Here is a 22,865-nt window from a genome sequence, read left to right on the forward strand (position 1 = left end):
GGCTTCACACTCTGGTATTTTTGCCTGCAGAATCCCATGGACAGAAAAGCCTGGGATCCAACAATCCACAGGATCACAAAGAGTAAGATAAGACTGAAGTGACTTAGCATGTAGGCACATAATATGGACCTTAACTCTTTCTAAGCTTCGAAGGGCCATCTAAGCAATGTGTTAGCATAGTCTCCTAGAGTTCCTATCGAAGTATTTTATCCTGCATCTCACAAACAAACTATGCTTTATTCAATTATATATTGTTTCCTTGATCCAGTACATTCAATATCCATTACATATATTCACTTATTGTTCTCTTCCTGTCATAGCAGGCCTAGTAGTAACCCCCACTCGCACCCCTCCCCCAGGTGACTTGACCAAAGTCATTGATCTAGTGGGCAAAAGGAGAGATGTGGAGAAAAGACACTCCTGTAGGTATGTGTCATTTTGCAACACAAAGTTTACTGTACCATCTTTAATACAGAAGATGCTAGACTTTAATTGGTAAGAGTGAGTTACTTTTTTCTGTAGGATGTTTCAGGGGAATCTGAAGATTCAGTGTATTCACTGCATCAGTACCAAAAGTTCAGTCCAAATCTGGGTGTCCAACATCTTTCCAATTAAGGACCTGACTTTGGCATAACAGACTAGCTGGACATGACAATGCAAACTTCTCTTGAACTCTGCTAGTCTTATAATTAAGTTCTAGGCCTCATTCACAGCATTCTTCTGCATTTCCATGACAGGGAACTAGAGACTATACATAATGCCAAAAAGGACCTCAATTCACACTCTGTTTTCAACTGTAATTTAATAACCCATAGCCTTTTACTGTCTTTCATTAGTGCATCAAAATTGCCCAGGAATACTCATCTGATTCTATAATCCTTGTACTTACTACTCCCACTGCACCTCTCAAACACCTACAGTACTGAAGCTGCTGGTGTATCCTTTCATTTGGTATTCCATCCCAGATCATTACTGGTGAAAATGTTAAAAATGACACTAATATGGCATAACAGGAGCCATCAGTTATTCACTTATCACTAGTGATGATGGTGTCCTCATCGCCAGACAGCCAATGATGGTTTATAACCAGCTATAAACCTCTTTTAGGGTCTGCTTCTTAGGATCTCACCTCTTATCAATTGCCTTTATTTTTCTTTCTCAGGCTGTAAGCTCAGACATGGAGACTGAACATGAGATATTTATTTTGGAGTGTGGTTTGACTTATATACTTCTACATAATAAAAAAACTTTTATGGCAGAAGAAAAACAACTATTTTATTACATCTTACAGTCATATGGGGCAAGAATATGGGTAGAGCTTAGCTAAGTGATTCTTGTGTTTCATGTAGAGTTGACAAAAATCAGTTGGGGATGTATTCACTTGGCAGCTGAACTGGTTTTCAGATCACTCACTCCTGACGTATTGGCAGAGAGGATTGGAAGGCTGTTTAGTTGAGCTCTTTACTCCTTTCATATAATCTCAGGACCTCTTAAATTCCATAGTCTTCTGTAAAGATTATGCCTAAACTGGCAATATCCCTTCCACTGTAGTTTTTTGATCAAAGTACTCACCGGTAGCTCAGGTTCAAGGTGAAGACACATAGACTTGGTGGTAAGAATGTCACAGGGTTTGCAGTCATCTGTGTGGCCAATCTGACACAAATACTCTCAGGGACATGGCATATTAGGGAATCAAGGGAAGTAGAATTGGGCAGAGGGAGAAGTTAAATTAAAATGCATTTGCAACAGAGGCAAATCCCATTGGGAGTTCTGGAGCTAGAATGACTATTTGAAGTTGTCCTGAATTATGGCCAGCAGGTCATATTTGTGTTTGGGCCAGTCATTTGATATGGACTGTCTCTGAGAAAGAAAGGCATGTAACTTTTTTTGAGGAAGCTCTCTTTAGCCTATGGCAATTATCAGAGAGAAATTCAGTTGTGAGCCATTATCAGCCAACACCCCTGTCCAGCTTAGCGCCCCTCTCATGAAGGGGCCATCTGGGTGGTGCATCACAGCATCCATTACAAATGTCAGAAAATAAATTGAATATGCAAACAATATTGTTATGGCCTAAGTACATGAATTATAAATAGCAAGTATCAATAACACTGAAAATTAAAATATTAATGAAGAAATGGGTTAAGATAATTGCAAAGCATGTATCTTATAAAAAAGATAGAGTCGTTAAAGAAGAGAGGATTCAGTAAAGTATAATCAGTATCTCTGAAGGCAGAACCTAATCAATGGAACAGAAAATGATTTCTAAAATGGTTCTGATGAAAAGATGACGAGTACATGGTTTGTAAGGAAATTTTTTCATAGGCTGCTGAACATAAAAATGTATTCTTTTTAAACTTGCATTTCAAAAGTGAAAATAAAATTCTTTACTTCTAGTAAATGGAAGATTGAACAGTCTCCCCATTTTTTTCTTATAAAAACAAGCAAATAAAAATCCCCTGTAATTTTTATATTGAAACTAAAAAATAGAAATACACCATAGATTTTAAGTGTAAAGGCTGCTAAGTTTTGCAAGGCAGCATGAGCCACATGGGAGAAGGGAAGAAGCAAAGTACTCCAGGAGCATGTTTCTAGAAAGGCCAACATGAAAGGAAGGCTGTGGATCTGGAGAGGACAAAACAGAAACTGAAAAAAAAAAATAACAGTCATAGAGCATGAAAGAAATGTATACAAGGAATTTCCTGGTGATCTAGTGGTTAGGACTTGGCATTTTCATTGCCCAGGCCTGGGTTCAATCCCTCCTTGGGGAACTGAGATCCCACAAGCCACACCACAGTGCCAAAAAGAAAAAAAAAAAAAAAAAAAAAAAAGAGAGAGAGAAAGAGAAATGTATAGAATGGAATTATGGATAAGTGGTGGTATGTCTTTGAAAATCCAGTAAAACCACTCTCTAGGGGAAACTTCTACAGTAGCTAGACAGATAATATCTAGTTTATTCCATAATAAGTAAAATTGGAGCTGGCCCAGCATTGAAGAAATAAAGTGGGAAAGATTTTCCCAAAGTATATGTCACAAAATAAGAAAGAATAGATGAAAGTTTTGATCAATACTTTTTCAGTTCAGTTCAGTGGCTCAGTTGTGTCCGACTCTTTGCAACCCCATGAACTGCAGCTCGCCAGGCCTCCCTGTCCATCACCAATTCCCGGAATCCACACAAACCCGTGTCCGTTGAGTCGGTGATGCCATCCAACCACCTCATCCTCTGTCTTTTTCATGAACTATTAATAAAAAGTTTAAAAAAATAACTTCCATGAAGGGGAATCCCAAAGTGAAAATTCAACATTTTGGGGAAAATATAGTGAAAAGACAGGAAATGAAATGTACATAGGCCAACTAAGGAAAAATGTAGGAAAAATAACAACAAAATACAAATGAAGTCAAAATTGACTGTAACATAATCATGGAGGATAATACAGAAAGAGATCTAGAGTATAGAATGAGAAAATTAATAACAACAAAATACAAATGAAGTCAAAATTGACTAACATAATCATTGAGGATAATACAGAAAGAGATCTAGAGTATAGAATGAGAAAATTAATCAAAATGAAATAAAAATACAGTGGAGTTAAAAAGGATTAAAGGGAATGGTTAGATATGCAAGAAAGGCAAAAGGAGATCAACTGCACATAATTGGAGTCTCCCAAGTAGAAAGACAAAATGATGCAACAGAATATAGAAACATTCAAGAAAACATTCCTGAAATAAAATGAGGCTTGTATGTACATTTTTGAAGACATATTGTATGTCAAGGCAATTTGAACCTTAATGGTCAATAATGAGATACATTTTGAAACCATTAGTCCTTAGACGAAGAATCTTTTGCAAAAATAAGGCAAAATATCAATTTCTTTAGAAGAGGGAAAAAAAAGACAAATTAATCAGAGTTCATGTTTTCCTTAACGGGATTCAGCATTTCAAGACAGTGGAGCAATATTTATGTGCTAGGTAAAAATGCATAAACCAAGGATTGTATATCCAGTCAATTTGTGCTTCAAGTGAAAATGCAACAAATTGATTTGAACAAACCAAGCACTCAGGGATTATTGCTCCAAAAAGTCCTTGTTGAGGAAACTGCTTATAGGTGAACTTCAATCAAATAAGACGTAACTGGAAAGCAATGGAAAAGTCATGAATTAATTTTTAATTTATTTTTTTAGAACAAAGACTAAAGCAAATGTGGAGCTGAGGATGACAAACCAAATATAAACTTTATATGTTCTAACAATGGTAAAATGCTAACTACTCACAAGGTGAAAAGGAAAGCAAGTCTGTTACCACTTCAGAAATGTCCTAAAGTCAAAGGATATCATTTCAAATTTATAAAATTAAGTAATAGGTAAATAAGTAAGAACAATCACACAAATGTATGCTGTGCTGTGCTTAGTCACTCGGTCATGTCTGACTCTTTGTGATCCCATGGACTGTATCCCTCCCGGCTCCTATGTCCACAGGGATTCTCCAGGCAAGAATACTGGAGTGGGTTGCCATGACCTCCAGGGGATCTTCCCAACCCAAGAATCAAACTGGGGTCTCCTGCATTGCAGGCAGATTCTTTACCAGCTGAGCTACTAGGGAAGCACTTCTATACTGGATTACCTAATGTTGAACTGGCATTTGTTGCTAATATCTAAATCTAAATTTTTTTTCTTAGGTTCCTCTTTATTCTGTGGTATCTGACTGAAGAGTTGGTACAGTTGTTCAAATAAAGGGCCTCCCAGAGGGTGTGGAGTAGAAGAAGGAAGGAGAAACCATTTATTTTGGAAGGCTACCTGGGTGGGGAAGATCCTCTGGAGCAGGAAAAGGCAACCCACTCCAGTATTCTTGCCTGAAAATTTCCATGGACAGAGGAGCCTGGCAGGATATAGTCTACGGGGTTGCCAAGAGTCGGACACAATTTAGCTACTAAACCACCACATGGTGATCAGACATGACAATCATTTGCAGACATACTTGTAGATCATAGTTTATTCTTATTCTCTTTCTGCTTCCATTGATATTTGTTCAATGAATAAATTAATGCAGAATATATGATATTAATACTATATAAATCAGGAGAAATAGAGCATTGAAAAGGAAGAATGGTTAAAAAGTCAAATACCATCCACAGATCATACAAGATGACTCCAAAGCACCCACTAGACTCCCCAGTTAGGAACTGTTGACCATGTGTCAGACATTTTAATGGATCAAGTTTTAGTGAATTGAAAACAAGTTTGCAGAGAAGGAAAGTAGAGAGTAAAGAGAATAGAAATAAGGAGAAAACTTTTGTTTGTTTCTTTTTCTTTGTTAATGTGTGAGAGATTGAACACATTCCTGGCATGTAAGGAGGAAATTAGGTGAGGGAACAGATTTTACGACATGAAGAGAGTAGTTTATGATGGAGCCCACAAGAGGAAAGATATACCTTTGACAGAAGCAGGGAAACCTTTGAGAATGGAGTTAATGGCAGGGATGGCTGCAGTTAAATCTGGTGATAAGATATTATAAAAATTGATGATACTCCATTAGAGTGGTCTTATTTACAAAATGGAAAATGTGGATATTTGCCAAAGGTGGGGAGAAAGCAGTGCTATTTGAGAATAAAGAAGCTTGGATTAGATTACAAATGGAAATAGGACTGAGTAAGCTGACTTAGTTCTAACTCAGTTTGAAGACCTTGTATGTGGGGTTTTTTGTTTTTTTTGTTTTTTGGAGGTACAGATAATGGATGTGCAGGTTTTCTGAAGTGATGTTTCTACATCAAGGTAAAGTGTATACTGAAAGACAGTTTGAAGCTTTTAAATGAGTCTATAGATGTAGACTGACAAACTGGTTGAAGCAGTAAAATTGGAGTAAATTATTTAAAGAAAATAAGAGAAAGAAGGTATGGTAAGTAATTAGCCTATTAATTTCAAGATTTCAGAGATGGAGTCTTGTAGAAGATAACGAAGTTTTTGGAGTAGGTGATTTTACTGTAGTGGAGATGAAGGCCACTGAAACTAAGGTCAATAAACTGAAGGTAAAGGTCACATGTTACAGTGGAAAAAGCCACAGATACTGACATGTAACTCTTAATCTGTGGGACATTGGAAAAAATAACATTTCTTGTGGCCGTTGGTTTCCTAATAAGTAGAATTAAAGTGCTATTTTGAGCAATTTGTATAAAGCACATATAAAGAACCTAGCAAAAATCCTAACATGAGAGTTGTTTAATTACATTATTTTACTGTTGCTACTGCTATCATTTTTACTGTTATTATTGCTAAGTAGGTCATGGACATTGGTGTTATCAGATTTTGAGTGCAGAGGGATCAAGTCTGAAAGTTGTCAGTGAACACAAGGCATCAATAACAAAAAGAACGATAGAAAGTGGTAATGGGGATTGCTAGTGGTGATAGCTTGGAACAAAAGAAACCTGACTTTTATGCCCTGGTGAAATCAGAAATAAAATTTTAACAGGTAATTTGTAACAAGAGAATTGTGACTTCTCTGTCTGTATTTTAGCCCGGAAAGAATAAGATGAAGTAGCATTCTATGAAGGAATTGTAAATCTAGTAGAAAATAGAGTAGAATAAAATTCTGGGGGTTGGGGTGCGGGGAATTGTGAAGGACTAAGGGAACAGTAGGAGAATGGTTAAGGAGAAAGGAGAGAGAGTAGTGTAAACATGAAAATGTGGGAAAATGAGAAAATCAGAGGGGCTAACAACCTGGATGATAGCAAGTGTGATATGCATAAGCACAATGTACTGAATGACTGGGTACCAAATAGTCATAAAAATAAAATTATTTTCATGTGGGTGCTGGCTGAATCCTCTCGTTGGTAAAAATTTGGGGATGCTAGAGACATGATCATGCCATATATAAATAACTGAGACCAAGGATACAGAATATGTTAGATATTTTAAAATTGTTTTGGGAATACAAGGATAGCTATACTCAAATAATTAAAATCACATTTAAAATGTAAATATGAGTTTTTCAAAACTAAGTTTTTATTTAATTGCAGTGATCTCAGGGAAAAGATAATTAAAATGGTGCTGGAAACTTGCTTCTTTGGTAGAATGAAAGATTTGAGATTTCCACTTAGCTGGCTAAATTGTCTTATAAACTTCCATTTACCTTTTAAAAAATATTGATCATTTCAAAATCTTGGGCACAAAAAGTTGCATTTTAATTCTAGAATAATATATGAAAAATTGAAAATATTGCAAGCATTAAAATATGAGCTTTTTAGATAGTACTTAAAACTTTAATTAAGAGTATAATCCAGAGCTGATAGGTTTTCTTTGTCATCGTTGAAACAACACGTAGGCAGCAAGTTGCATGTGGCTCATAAACACATCTGGAGACTTGTCATTCACCTGCCTGGTTCAGGGGGTCTTGATGACTGGCAGCTATGCAGGCATCAGAATGAAAGCAATGGACTATCATCCAGATGTGATATTCATTTACTAAAATCTCAGCCATTTGCATTTTTCTTAAAACACCATATTTAAGATATTTATTGGCAATTGGAGCATGAATTTGTAAGACTTCTAAAAAGATATAAATAAATCTTAAAGATTAAATTATTCATTTGGAATTTTTTTTAACCAAGTAGTTAAAGGCATAAACAAAAGAGATTAGCTCAACATTCAAAAAGCTAAGATCATGGCATCCAATCCCATCACTTCATGGCAAATAGATATGGAAAATATGGAAACAGTGAGAGGTGGACCATAAAGAAGGCTGAGTTCCAAAGAACTGAAGCTTTCAAACTGTGGTGTTGAAGAAGATTCTTGAGAGTCCCTTGGACTGCAAGATCAAACCAGTCAATACTAAAGGAAATCAACCTTGAATATTCATTGGAAGAACTGCCGCTGAAGCTCCAATATTTTGGTCACCTAATATGAAGAGTCCGCTCATTGGAAAAGACCCTGATGCTGGGAAAGATTGAGGGCAGGATGAGAAGGATGGAGACAGAGGATGGCATGGTGGGATGGCTTCTTCTCTCAGGAGTGTGCTTTCCCCAGATGTGGGCATGGCTTCCTTCCTTATCTCCTTCAGATCTTTAATAACATTTTTATGAGCAGTTATTTGAACACATTGTTTAAAATTGCAGGCTCTTACTCTGAAATTCCTTATCCTACTTAACTTTTCTCCATAGCAAATATTACTGCATTGTCTAACAAAATTCCAATTTACTTATTTCATTTATTATCTGCCTCTGTAAACTATCATGAAAGTTTCACCAGGAGAAGTGCTTCTTGTTTGTTCACTGCTGTATCTTTACCACCTAGAACAGTGCCTGGCATGTGGATTCTGTCTGATAAATGTTTGTAAAAATTAGAATTCAGAAGCCCATTTTCAGGATGATAATTCTGGGGGAATTTTTCATATGTCAAGAAAATTATTAGAGATGTATTAAGCACTTGCTATTTGTTTATATTTTCATACTTTTTATTCAAAAAGATGATTTTAATAAGAATTGTAAGATTTAAGTTGAGCATGAAGGGAGTTGGGTTTTTATGTCTGCTTTAATCTTAAAAATTAGCATGACACATGAATTTTATAGAATGGGACAAAAATATAATAAATACTTGCAGGATAAAGTTTAAATAATGTTGCAAGATCAACATTAAATTTTATCAGACCCTGAAAATTTTGCCATATTTGCTCTTCACAATTTGTAAAAAATTACAGATATAGTTGAAACATCTTGAAATATCAGATGATCCCACTTTTCTCTACTATATTCCCAGACTGACTACTGTCCTGAATTTAGTATTTGAAATTTCTGTGAATTTATATACATATGTATAAGAACATATGGATGTCTCCCTCTATTTCTACAATATTATTTTATGTCTTTTCACACTTTATATATGTGATGCCATAATTCAAGTCATATTCAACTTGCTTTTCCCCTCACCATAATTCTGTTGGTAAGGTATTCATATGATAATACTGATAGCTCAATTAATTTTAATTGCTATGTAGTATTTTACAGTTATGCTAAAATGAATTTATTCATTCTCCTATTGATAAACATTTAGGCTGTCTCTAATTTTTATTGTTATATATTTCTATAGTTACTTTTTTGTATACCCATCATTGTGAACAAGTGTGAGAATTTCTCTAATGTACCTAAAGGTGTAAATTTTAAATTAAAACTTATATACATTTTTCACCTTCATTAGATACTATTAAATTAATCCTTCAAAGTTTAATTTGATGAGTACACATAAAAGCAAGTTTAAGCATTTTTGTCCAGATCCTTTCACTAGTTATTATTGTCAAACTTAAAATTTTCTAATTCGACATGTGTGAAGTTCTAGCTAACATTGCTTTATTTGCATGTCCCTGATTAGTCTTGTTGTTGAGAACCTTTTCATTTTTGATGGACTATGTAAATTATCTCCTCAATGAATTATTTGGTAAATAACCTTAACCATTGACCTCTAGATTAGTCTTTTTCTTATAGATTTATGTGTTCTTCATAAGTTTTGTATATAGCATTTTTGAAAGTTTTGTGGGGTGATCATCCAAACCAGACTGTTTTTTAAGAATGCAAGGATTTACCCTTAATAACTGTATCAGTAATAGAAGAAAATCAGGATGACCCTGGGCAATCTGTGTTCTATGGTTACCTAGTTATAAGCATTGGCAACTATAGCTTCTCTTTTAACTTTGTTGATAGTGTATTTCACTGAACAGATGACTTTAAAGATAATCAAATTTATCAATTTTTAAGCTAGTTACAAAAATAAGCGCTATATAGTTAAACATATATGAAATACATAGAATGGTCAAATTCATAAAGACAGAAAGTAGAATGGTGTTTGCTAGGGGATGGGAGGAGAGGGGAATAGGGAGTTTTTTGTTTAGTGGGTTAAGAGTTCCAGATTTTCATTATTAGAAGTGTCCTAGAGATGGATGGTAGTGATGTTTGCATAACAGTGTGAATGCACACAGAGCTCTACACTTACAAATGATTAAATTTAATTTTATGTATATATTTTACTATAATAAATGTAAAATTAAAATCAATAATTATTATAAAGAAAAAATTACTAGTTTTTAATTAGTTGATTACATTTATATTACCTCATACATCTTCCCCCCCCCCCCCAGGGAGTATCCAAGATATTTTTTAAAATGTAGTTTTGTTTTAATTACTGTGAATCTTCATTTTATTCTCACATTGATGGTAATTTAACTGGACATTAAATGTTTAGTGGATGATATTTTCTTTTGGCAACTTTCTTGTGGTCAGCCTAATGACCAGTTCTTTGTGGAAAATATCTTTTTGATAACGTTACAGTTTCTTTCAATCTTAGATGGTTTTATTATAACATTAGTTTAGATTTAGATTAATTTAATGGGCTAGTAATTAAATTTTACTTCAATCTGAGGATTGGGTCTTTTTGTAAAAGTCTTGGAAAATATTTTGCTGTTATTACTTTAAAGTTGTTTCTTCATCAGCTTTCTTATGGAATTTTTGTTCGATAATTTGAATCTTCCTAATTGACCCCACACTTCTCATAGTTGTTTTTTGTTTTTCTAGTCATTCTTTTGAAACCTTCTTCAGAGTGTCTATAAGATTATTTTCATCTGGAACAAGTTCATATTTTTAGCTTTACTTTAATTTTGATTTAACTTTCCATCTCTCTTTCCAATGGAAAATTTTTGGATTTTGTGTTTATTTGTACTTGATCCTTGGGACCTTACTTATGTAATGCTGCTTTGGGTTTTCTGCTTCATTGTAATATGGTAGAATCTCAAGATCTGGTCATATAAATACTGGGTAGTTGATTAAATTCCTGGGTCATAAAGCTAAGTCTTTTTCTTCTCATTATGCTAGGTAGAAAGATTTCCTTGAAAATCTAGCCCAAGGCAGTGTAACAGCAACATTTTCCCCCAGGCATCCCATAGTTGTTGTGGTCTCAGGCAGTGAGTTTACCTTTTGTCTTCTATTTTGTATTGAGAATTTTAACCTTCGACACCACCTGGTTACAAACTATTGGGCAGCGCTGCCTGCTTCCAATCTTGAAATCCTCCCAAGCCTGTGCTTTCTCCCAGGTCATTATTTTGTATTTCTATATTATCCCCATATTCCACTGGATTTATCCCTTTGTTTTATTGCTATTGCTATGTGTTTTGAGTGAAAGCAGTGTATTTAACCAGGCATTTAACATCTTTACCAGAATCATTTGTTAAGTATAATTAAAAATGGTCATGATACATTATAGATGGAAATGGAAATAAAGATTATGACCTTATTTCCCAAGGTTGAAAACTATTATAAAACAGTTTAAGAGTTAAATAAACTTTCAAATAAGGGAATCCACTGACACCTTTTCTTGAATATGCATCCCATCTTCTAATCATTATAGGTTTTTTGACTGTTTTATTACTCTCTGAAGCCTTTAGTTAAAGTGGATATTGGGAGTCCTGGGAAATGAGAAATAAAATGAGGCAGGCTTATCAGTAGACAATTTTTATAAAATATTTTTCCATTTGATGTATCAAAAATGTCCCTTAGTATTTGACCCCAGACCTTATGTAAATCCTCACACTACGTTGTGTCCTGTTTGTAACAAGGGAAATGAAATATAAACAGATTTTGAAAAAAAAATAGGCGTTTCTCAGAGACATTCCAAAATTCCCACAAAGTTTAGCTCTTAGGAAATCAAACCACTGAAACAATGACCCAGTCTATTATTGCTCTAACTGACCCAGTTTTCCTAAAGAAATATTCCTTAAATGATGAAAATAGACTACTCTGCTTGTTAATTAATATGAAGCTCAGTGAAATAATATGGAATATACTATGCAAAACTGTGTAGTTAAAAGTTAAATTATCATTTGTAGGTCTTTAGTGATCCAAACTGCTTATTTTTTTTTTGAGTTTTGTTTATTTTTGTGTGTGTGAATAAAAAATATTCTTTGGTACATAATGATTCTGAAAAGTCTGGCATAAAAGATAGATGATGTCAGTTCATAAAGGATGTAGAGGATGTCTAAGTTGCAATTTTCTGCTAACTATGCCATAATTTGCAAGGTTATATAAATAGTTGACATTTATTGAGTATTTAATATCAGGTAATATGCTAATGCAGTTCACGTGTTATCTTACTTAATCTTCCAAACAATCCAGTGATATTTGTTTCAATTTTTGAAATGAAAATACTGGGACTTAGGGAGAGTAAGTAACTTACCCATGAATGTACACACCTTGTAGATGATAGATTCAACAATTATTTAGATTTACTCGAGCTTAACTCTTATTTTAATTTGTGTCTCAATAACAGTATAATCAGATTAGAAAAAGAACAAATGTGGTTATATGAATTTTTGTTATTCAAATATTAGAATAATATTAAGAAAATAAAACTTGAGAATAGGGATTTCTTCAAAACTGATGGAAACATGTCTGAAGAACAGAGGAGTCAGCTTAAAGTAGCTCCTATGAACCATATGTGGGGTCACTTGAGCATCAAAAATTATAATTACAGTGAAAGACAAAGAAAAGGGGGAGGAAAAATAAAGGAAAGCTCATAGAAGGATGCCAGTTAATAAATGTTGAAGGAATGATAGAAATAGAAAATCATCATTTGCAAGTGTTATCAGTTCAGTTCAGTTGCTCAGTCGTGTTCCAATCTTTGTGACCCCATGAATCGCAGCATGCCACGCCTCCCTGTCTGCCACCAACTCCCAGAGTTTACTCAAACTCATGCCCATTGAGTCGGTGATGCCATCCAGCCATCTCATCCTCTGTCATCCCCTTCTCCTCCTGCCCCCAGTCCCTCCCAGCATCAGGGTCTTTTCCAATGAGTCAACTCTTCGCATGAGGTGGCCAAAGTACTGGAGTTTCAGCTTTAGCATCAGTCCTTCCAGTGAACACCCAGGACTTATCTCCTTCAGGATGGACTGGTTGGATCTCCTTGCAGTCCAAGGGACTCTCAAGAGTCTTCTCCAACACCATAGTTCAAAAGCATCAATTCTTCAGCACTCAGTTTTCTTCACAGTCCAACTCTCAAATCCATACATGATCACTGGAAAAACCATAGCCTTGACTAGATGGACCTTTGTTGGCAAAGTAATGTCTCTGCTTTTTAATACACTATCTAGGTTGGTCACAACTTTCTTTCCAAGGAGTAAGCATCTTTTAATTTCATGGCTGCAATCACCATCTGCAGGGATTTTGGAGACCCAAAAATAAAGTCAGCCACTGTTTCCACTGTTTCTCCATCTATTTGCCATGAAGTGATGGAACCAGATGCCATGATCTTAGTTTTCTGAATGCTGAGCTTTAAGCAAACGTTTTCACTCTCCTCTTTCACTTTCATCAAGAGGCTTTTTAGTTCCTCTTCACTTTCTGCCATAAGGGTGGTATCATCTGCATATCTGAGATTATTGATATTTTTCCCAGCAATCTTGGTTCCAGCTGGTGCTTTTTCCAGCCCAGCGTTTCTCATGATGTACACTGCATATAAGTTAAATAAGCAGGGTGACAATATACAGCCTTGACATACTCCTTTTCCTATTTGGAACCAGTGTGTTGTTCCATGTCCAGTTCCAACTGTTACTTCCTGACCTGCATACAGGTTTCTCAAGAGGCAGGTCAGGTAGTCTGGTATTCCCATCTCTTTCAGAATTTTCCACAGTTTATTGTGATCCACACAGTCAAAGGCTTTGGCATAAAGTGTGATGCTGCTGCTGCTAAGTCATGTCAATTGTGTCCAACTCTGTGCGACACCACAGATGGCAGCCCACAAGGCTCCCCTGTCCCTGGGATTCTCCAGGCAAGAATACTGGAGTGAGTTGCCATTTCCTTCTCCAATGCATGAAAGTGAAAAGTGAAAGTGAAGTCGCTCAGTCACGTCCAACTCTTAGCAATCCCATGGACTGTAGCCTACCAGGCTCCTCCATCCATGGGATTCTCCAGGCAAGAGTACTGGAGTGGGTTGCCATTGCCTTCTCCATAAAGTGTCATAGTAATAATCAATTCAGGTAAGGTTTATCAATGAACACTAAAAATAATTGGGTGAAAAATTTTGGGAACAGAATATTCATACAGGGTCAGAGTATTACTCCAGAGATTACTTGTTAATTAAAAACAGAAAAGGATCATTTGCAATGGAGAGATTTTAAGCATATCACCTTAACCAAATGATTGAAAGGAGTATCACCAATGGTGAGAAAATATGACAGTAGGTATATTATGGTATGATTATAAGGAAGTACACAATATCAGTTAAGAGATTTTTTGGAAAAACTATTTAGTGTGTATATAATCAAGAAAAAATGATTAGTCTAGCCTGCAAGATTATCTACTAAATAACTTGGTCAGATTTTTAAAAGGCCAATATCTAGGTAAGGAATATGTGTGCTCCTTCTACTGTATTTTTTTAAGATTTGTTTATTTCTTGGCTGTGGTAGGTCTTTGTTGCTGCAAACATCATACTTCATCCTTAAAAATACAGTAGAAGGAGCACACATATTCCTTACCTAGATGCATCTTTTTTGATCCATTAAAAGGTAATTGCCTGATATATCTATAGCATATACCATTTATGTGCTCCTTCTGAAACATTTTATCTAATATTTCCTGAGACCTTGGAAATGTGTTCCGTCCCACCTTCTACTGCAGCCACCGACTCTGTACAGACTCTTACTGCTTCATGTGGGCCCAGCATGACAGTTACCTCAAAAGATCTGTTTGGAACTCATATCTGTACTTCCCAGTGGTCTGGGGAAGTTAAAGCCCCCTGGGGTAAACTTTCACTAATATGACATGCAACCATAAATAAATGCTGGGAATGACTCTAGAACACAGAATCTCAGAATGGGATTTTGGAGCTAGATCACTCAACACTGTGTAAACAGTAAGAATCCTGCTGTGGGTGGGAAGCGGAGTGGCTCTAACCCATGGGCTGCACTGCCTCCACACCCGTTAAGGATTTCATCCGTGGTTAATTGGTGAAAGGTGACATTGGGACGGGCAATATCTAGTGGGCTAAATACTAGAGGGGCAATGAAAATTATAAAGATTGTAGCTTCTGTTACAAAAACTATGGGGGGAGAGGGAGTTGAGGGGAGAGAAAGAGTAGCAGAGATTATGCCAAATATAAGGCCTAACCTCTAACTGTAAAGGTGTCAGAACTGCAAGCAGATGTAATGTGCAGCTTCCAAACTTTTTATGTAAAAGTTAGACATTGGTAAGATAAGAGAAAGACCTTGACTCTTGCATGAGGATATTGGAATGAATGAGCTTGAGAATATTGTACATATAAATTCCTCTGAAACTTGTAGGCCAGCAGAAGAATCTCCCTCCTGCTCACCAGAAGAGAACTGTCTTTTTCTTGCCTGGAGGTCCTGTGATGACTTTACCTGAAAGCAACTGCTTGTTCAGTTCAGTTCAGTCACTCAGTCATGTCCGACTCTTTGTGACCTCATGGACTTCAGAACGCCAGGGTTACCTGTCCATCACCAACTCCTGGAGCCTACCCAAACTCATGTCCATCGCATCTGTGGTGCCATCCAACCATCTCATTCTCTTTCGGCCCCTTCCCCTCCTGCCTTCAATCTTCCCCAGAATCAGGATCTTTTCAAATGAGTCAGTTCTTCGTATCAGGTGGACAAAGTATTGGAGTTTCAGTTTCAGCACCAGTCCTTCCAATGAATATTCAGGACTAATTTCCTTTAGGATTGACTGGTTGATCTCCTTGCAGTCTGAGTGACTCTCAAAAGCCTCCTCCAACACCACAGTACAAAAGTATCAATTCTTCAGCGCTCAGGTTTCTTTATAGTCCAACTCTCATATCCGTACATGACTACTGGAAAAGCCATAGCTTTGATTAGACAGACCTTTGTTGGTAAAGTAATGTCTCTGCTTTTTAATATGCTGTTTAGATTGGTCATAGCTTTTCTCCCAAGAAGAAAGCATCTTTTAATTTCATGGCTGCAGTTAGATGATGCTTATACCTCACAACACTTATTGCTTCTGAGCTGATAGCAAGGAGCAGATCTCAGCACAGTCTGAGTAGGAAAGTACAGTCCCAGCTCCACTCCAAAAGAAGTATTCTATGCATCAAGTTGAAGGGCCTGGTTAATGTATGCCAGCAAGGAACAGAGAAAAATATCTGGGGAAGGATACTGAGGAGGTTGAGTCAAGGGGGTAGATTTTTAGGATTGTCAAAGCAAGATTTAATAATTGTAGTCCACTCATCTGTGATCCAGAATTGAGTGTTTTGGCAAGACTATCTGGATTTAGTCATAATAATGCACTGAGATGTTTCCTTGAAGCTTGGGCATATATTAGCTGTATACTTCTTACTCCCAAGTCCTTGCACTACCTGATAAAGTGGAAACACATAATTTTTTAAAAACTATTTTTTTTTCCCATCAGGTTTACTTTCTAGGGTAACCAGGCTAAGATAAGTTGTTTGATGCTTTGTCATGGATTTATGAAAATACTTTGCATTATGGATTTATATTTTATATTTATATTACATGTATGGGTTATAGTGTATGTAACATACATACTATATGTTTTTATCTATTTTAATGTATAAAATATTTATTTAATATATCCATTTTTACTTTTGCTTTTTAAAAAAGTGCAAACATTTCTTTCTTTTTAAAAAACTTTATATTTTGTGTCATTGAACAAATATGTCATTCATCATTATATGGATGAATCATACCACTTTAAAAAATAAATTTTGAGATGTCCTTTCCACCCTTGGAATTCTGTTTCCTTGTACCTGAGTATAGCACTTCTTGAAGCACATAGATTTTGATAAGGTAATATTTTTCTTTACAAATCTACTAGAATAATATGTTATATATTGTTACTTTTGGTTTTTAGAAGTGTTTCTTAACCTGTAGACCTTCTTAATTTTGCTCATAATGGCTTAATTTTTCCGCATATGTATAAGCTAGAGGTTTACATAATATCATTTTGCACTTTTGGAAGAGTTTTTAGTGGCATGTTGTACAATATATTTTCTATATGTTCTATGATTACTTGAAAAGAAGTTTTTTTTTTCTTTAATAAAACTTTTTTATGAGTTTTGTTTTAAATTATTGACCTTAGACTGATAACGGAACTAGAGAAGTGTCTACTGCAAAAGTTAAGTTTTCCTTGTATATATATTTTTTATTTTTAATTTAAAAATATGTTTTATATTTTTACAATATGAAAATTCAAATTTTTTATAGCTTTGATATAGAACTAATTTTTATTAATACACAAAACTTTCTTTTCTTTATTTAGTGCTTTTGGTTTGATTTCTGTTGAATCAGCTATTAATATGTTTAGTTTTGATTTTTTTCCTTAAATTTATTTAAATAGGTGCTATAATAGTTAGCTATGAACAGGATAGAGTTATGTTTGATAGGGGCTTCCCCAGTGACTTAGCAGTAAGGACTCCACCTGCAATGCAAGAGACACAAGAGATATGAATTTGACCCCTGGGTTGGGAAGATCCCCTGGAGGAGAAAATGGCAACCCACTCCAGTATTTTTGCCTGGAAAATCCCATGGACAAAGGAGCTTGGCAGGCTACAGTCCCTGGGGTCACAAAGAGTCAGACATAATTGAGCACACAGGAATGATATGCATGATAAAAAAGAAATTAGACATAATACTTTTAATATCTCACTTAAGAGAATTCAAATTAACATCACAAATAGTATAAACAGACTTAATTCATAATAATAACTGCTAATAAAATAAACCCATGTGGTCTGAAGAGTTTTGAAACAGGTATGTGGTTTTTAAACTGTATGTTAGGTGAATTTTCCAACAATATTCTTAGAATATTTACAGTTAATTCCTGAATGCATTTTCTGGTAGACTGCCTCTAAGGTTAAAGTAACAGCTTTGATTGTTAGCCTGAAAAAAGTGCAATAAATACAACAAAGAGTCCAAAAAAGGTTGGTAACTCAGGGAAATGAGTCAATTTTAGTTCAAATACTTTTATATAGGGAGACTTTAAAAATGATAATTCATAGTTCAAGCAGGTAGATGGCTAAACTCTCATTATTATAAGTTGGCTGTAACTCAATCTCAATGTTGATCATGCCCACCATATGTATAATTATATATTCCCTAGTTTTATAACTTAGTTTTCTCCCTTAAGCAGATGATCTGCCTCTTATTCAATGGTTTTAGAATCTTTATCTTTATTTTTTGGGTCAGCAGTAAAGGCTTGAATTTGGATTTCACAACAGTTTTGAATTAACTTGGAGTGCCTACTTGCTGCCAAGACAAATCACTTGGAATGAAAAGCAGATGTCTTCATTGGTTCTGGCACCTCAAAACCCCAAACTCTCAATTTAATAATGAAGAAGTTGATGTTACTTTTGACTTCAAATCTCTCATCAATAAGTAAAAGTGGAAGATACTGTTGTTAACCTCAACTTGCTGTTTCCCAACATTAGTGGCTCCCACTGGTTATTATGCCCTTAAGTTACCTTTCTATGATTCAGTTCAGTTCAGTCACTCAGTCGTGTCTGACTCTTTGTGACCCCATGGACTGCAGCACACCAGGCTCCCCTGTCCATCACCAACTCCTGGAGTTTACCCAAACTCATGTCCATTGAGTAGGTGATGCCATCCAACCATCTCATTCTCTGTCATCTATAATTCTATGTTTCTATGATTATATAGTCATTATTTTCAATTCTGCCTTCATGTACTCTATAAAGGAGCTACTTGCCACATCCCGGCAAATAAATGGGTAGTGAATTTTGCTTTTGAAAACTTTGAAATCTCCAAACTATATCATAGGAGACATATCCAGTTTTACTTTCAGGACCTTAAATATGGCCTTATGGTCAAAAGTAGACATGAATTGGGCCTGAATTCAATTGAATGTCATTTAAATATATCCCAAGATGTTGGACTTGACAGATAGGAGGGATTTGAAAAGTGTCAGGAGAAAACAAAACAGTAAGTAGTAAACCCAACCAGGCAGTGAAATACCCTGAAGAAGGGCTTAGGAGTTGATGATTTAAATTATATGGAAGTTATGCATTTATAACTTGAATCTATGGGATGTCAGCTGTGAGATCATCCTTTTTCTCAGTAAGGTATAAAGCTATTAAAAAAAAAAAAAAAGATCAGAGGAATAATTAAAATCATATTTCCTGGTAAAATTTTCTTGGTCAAAATTTCATTTTATTCAGCTAAAACCATAATTCCTTAGAATGAAATGATTGGCTCTTTAGTGTGTAAGCATTCACAAGGTCAGGAAGAACCCCGGGAGAAGGAAATGGCATCCCACTACATTATTCTTGCCTGGGGAGTCCCATGAACTTCGGGGCAAGACAGGTAGGCTTCGGTCCTTGAGGTCACAAAAGAGTCAGACACAACTTAATGATTAAACAACACCTCATAGCCCGTGGAAGTTAGAAAGAAGTATAGAGGGGATGAAGTAGTTAAACCCTTTAGGATGGCTGTTTTCTAGTGTTTGCATTGCTTTAGAGAATGTGGCAATTAGAATATCTAATTACTGGCCAAATGACTCTGATACTCTAATTGAATATTTCATTTTAAACTTGTGATTATAAATTTAGCATTGTAAAAGAACATGGCAAAGTTTCTAATGATATTCTAATATTTGAGAAAGTGTAATATTCACCATGCTTTTATTGGCCATAATATGTTACATGAATGATCTTCATTGGCAAGAATGTATTCATTTGTTAAATAATTTAAGTAGTGAAAAATATGTTATTTTGGATTTATAAGTGTGATTGTACTTATTTATGAGTGTTTCATTAAATAGGTTTGAAAATGGATGGTTTCAAATTTTCCATTGGATTAGTCAAGTGTTCTCTTGAAAATTATACTTAAAATTTTCCAGATTAATATTTTCAAGTTAACATATTTTCTGCTGCTAGTATAGTGAATTACTGCAAATTCAGTGCCTTAAAAGAACACAAATTTATTATCTTTCAGTTCTTGAGGCCAGAAGTACATGTATTTTAGGGACTAAAAGCATGGTGTTGGCAAGGCTGTGTTATTTCTGGAAGTTCTAGGGAGAATCTATTTCCTTGAGATTTCCAGCTTCTGGAAGCCACCTGCATTCCTTGGACAATGCCCCCTATCTCCAGCATCAAGCCAGTAGCACAGCATCTTCAAATCTCAGTCAAACGACAATCCCTTTTCCTATTTTCACATCTCATTCTCTGACTCTGACCCTCCTGCCTCCCTTTCTTCAGGATCATCTGATTACATTGGGCCCATTAGATAATATAGGACAATCTTTTCATTTTAGATTTCCAATTTAATCAAAATGGGAAAGTCTTTTTTGCCATTTAATATAGCATACTCACAGATTCTGGGGATTAAGATGTGGGTAACATTGAGGTTATCTAACCTATAAAGGACAGAAGTGGCAGGGACCTAAGAGAAGCAGAAGATATTAAGAAGAGGTGGCAAGAATACACAGAACTGTACAAAAAAAGATCTTCACAACCCAGATAATCACGGTGGTGTGATCACTCACCTAGAACCAGACATCCTGGAATGTGAAGTCAACTGGGCCTTAGGAAGCATCACTATGAACAAAGCTAGTGCATGTGATGGAATTCCAGTTGAGCTATTTCAAATCTTGAAAGATGACACTGTGAAAGTGCTGCACTCAATATGCCAGCAAATTTGGAAAACTCAGCAGTGGCCACAGGACTGAAAAAGGTCAGTTTTCATTCCAATCCCAGAGAAAGGCAATGACAAAGAATGCTCAAACTACCACACAATTGCTCTCATCTCACACGCTAGTAAATAATGCTCAAAATTCTCCAAGTCAGGCTTCAGCAATATGTGAACTGTGAATTTCCAGATGTTCAAGCTGGTTTTAGAAAAGGCAGAGGAACCAGAGATCAAATTGCCAACATCTGCTGGATCATCGAAAAAGCAAGAAAGTTCCAGAAAAACATCTATTTCTGCTTTATTGACTATGCCAAGCCTTTGACTTTGTGGTTCACAACAAACTGTGGAAAATTCTGAAAGAGGTGGAACTACCAGACCACCTGACCTGCCTCTTGAGAAACCTGTATGCAGCTCAGGAAGCAACAGTTAGAACTGGACATGGAACAACAGACTGGTTCCAAACAGGAAAAGGGGTATGTCAAGGCTGTATATTGTCACCTTGCTTATTTAACTTTTTTGCAGAGTACATCTTGAGAAACGCTGACCTAGAGGAAGCACAAGCTGGAATCAAGATTGCCAGGAGAAATATCAATAACCTCAGATATGCAGATGACACCACCCTTATGGCAGAAGGTGAAGAAGGACTAAAGAGCCTCTTGATGAAAGTGAAAGAGGAGAGTGAAAAAGTTGGCTTAAAGCTTAACATTCAGAAAACTAAGATCATGGCATCCAGTCCCATCACTTCATTGCAAATAGATGGGGAGACAATGGAAACAGTGGCAGACTTTATTTTTCTGGGCTCCAAAACACTGCAGATGGTGATTGCAGCCATGAAATTAAAAGACGCTTACTCCTTGGAAGAAAAGTTTTGACCAACCTAGACAGCATATTAAAAAGCAGAGACATTACTTTGTCCACAAAGGTCTATCTAGTCAAGGCTATGGTTTTTCCAGTGGTCATGTATGGAGGTAAGAGTTGGACTATAAAGAAAGCTGAGCGCTGAAGAACTGATGCTTTTGAACTGTGGTGTTGGAAGAGACTCTTGAGAGTCCCTTGGACTGCAAGGAGATCCAAGGAGTCAATGCTAAAGGAGATCAGTCCTGGGTGTTCTTTGGAAGGACTGATGTTGAAGTTGAAACTCCAACACTTTGTCCACCTGATGCAAAGAGCTGCCTCATTTGAAAAGACCCTGATGCTGGGAAAGAATGAGGGCAGGAGGAGAAGGAGATAACAGAGAATGAGATGGTTGGATGGCATCTCTGACTCGATGGACATGGGTTTGGGTGGACTCTAGGAATTGGTGATGGACAGGGAGGCCTGACATGCTGCAGTTCATGAGGTTGCAAAGATTCGGACACGACTGAGCAACTGAACTGAACTGAATCTATTACAATCTTGGACATATGAGAAGGAAAGGCTTTCGAGTTTATAACTTCAATAAATTCCAATGAATTATAATAACTCAACTAACTGTCAATTTTCTTTCTGTGTACAAAATCCATTTTCAAAATCACCAAAAATTCACCTTAGTGGCTCTTAGTTCACCAGGCACTTGCCTTTCATTTGACTAATATCTCTAATTATTTTCTTTTTCTGGTGCTAGCTTTTTATACTATTCTTTATGTTAGTAGTCACCAATCTTTGATACCAGGGACCAGTTTCATGGAAGACAATTTCTTCCATGGACACTGTGTGGGGGATGGTTTTGAGATGATTCGAGTGCATTACATGTACTGGGCACTTAATTTCTATTCTTATTACATCAGCTCCACCACAGGTCATCAGACATTAGATCTTGGAGGTTGGAAACCCTGCTTTATATCCCTCCTCTCTGAGTTCTATGGACACTGGGAGTATAGGACCGTCTCCCCAAGGTGCTCATCAGAGTGGATGATTACTCTTGATGCTCACTGACCTTTTCAAAAATATATACCTTATAGGAGGATTCCAAGCTTCTGTGAGCACTGAATTTAAATTTATTCATATTTTTTAACCCTTTGGCTACATTTTGGTGAATCTAATAGCAGTAAGATAATTGAATTAAATTACCTCATTTTTAAAATATGAGTGAGGTATAAATTTTTTAAAAAACTAATAGTGTGAGTTCTATAAAGCATGATTTGAGAATTTAATCCTTCAGGTACATTAAAAGCAGGGCTTGCCTGGTGGCTCAGTGGGCAATCAGCTTTCTTTATAATCCAACACTGACATCCATACAT

The sequence above is a fragment of the Dama dama genome, chromosome 20 (assembly GCF_033118175.1).
Source record: "Dama dama isolate Ldn47 chromosome 20, ASM3311817v1, whole genome shotgun sequence".
NCBI classification, from domain to species: domain Eukaryota; kingdom Metazoa; phylum Chordata; class Mammalia; order Artiodactyla; family Cervidae; genus Dama; species Dama dama.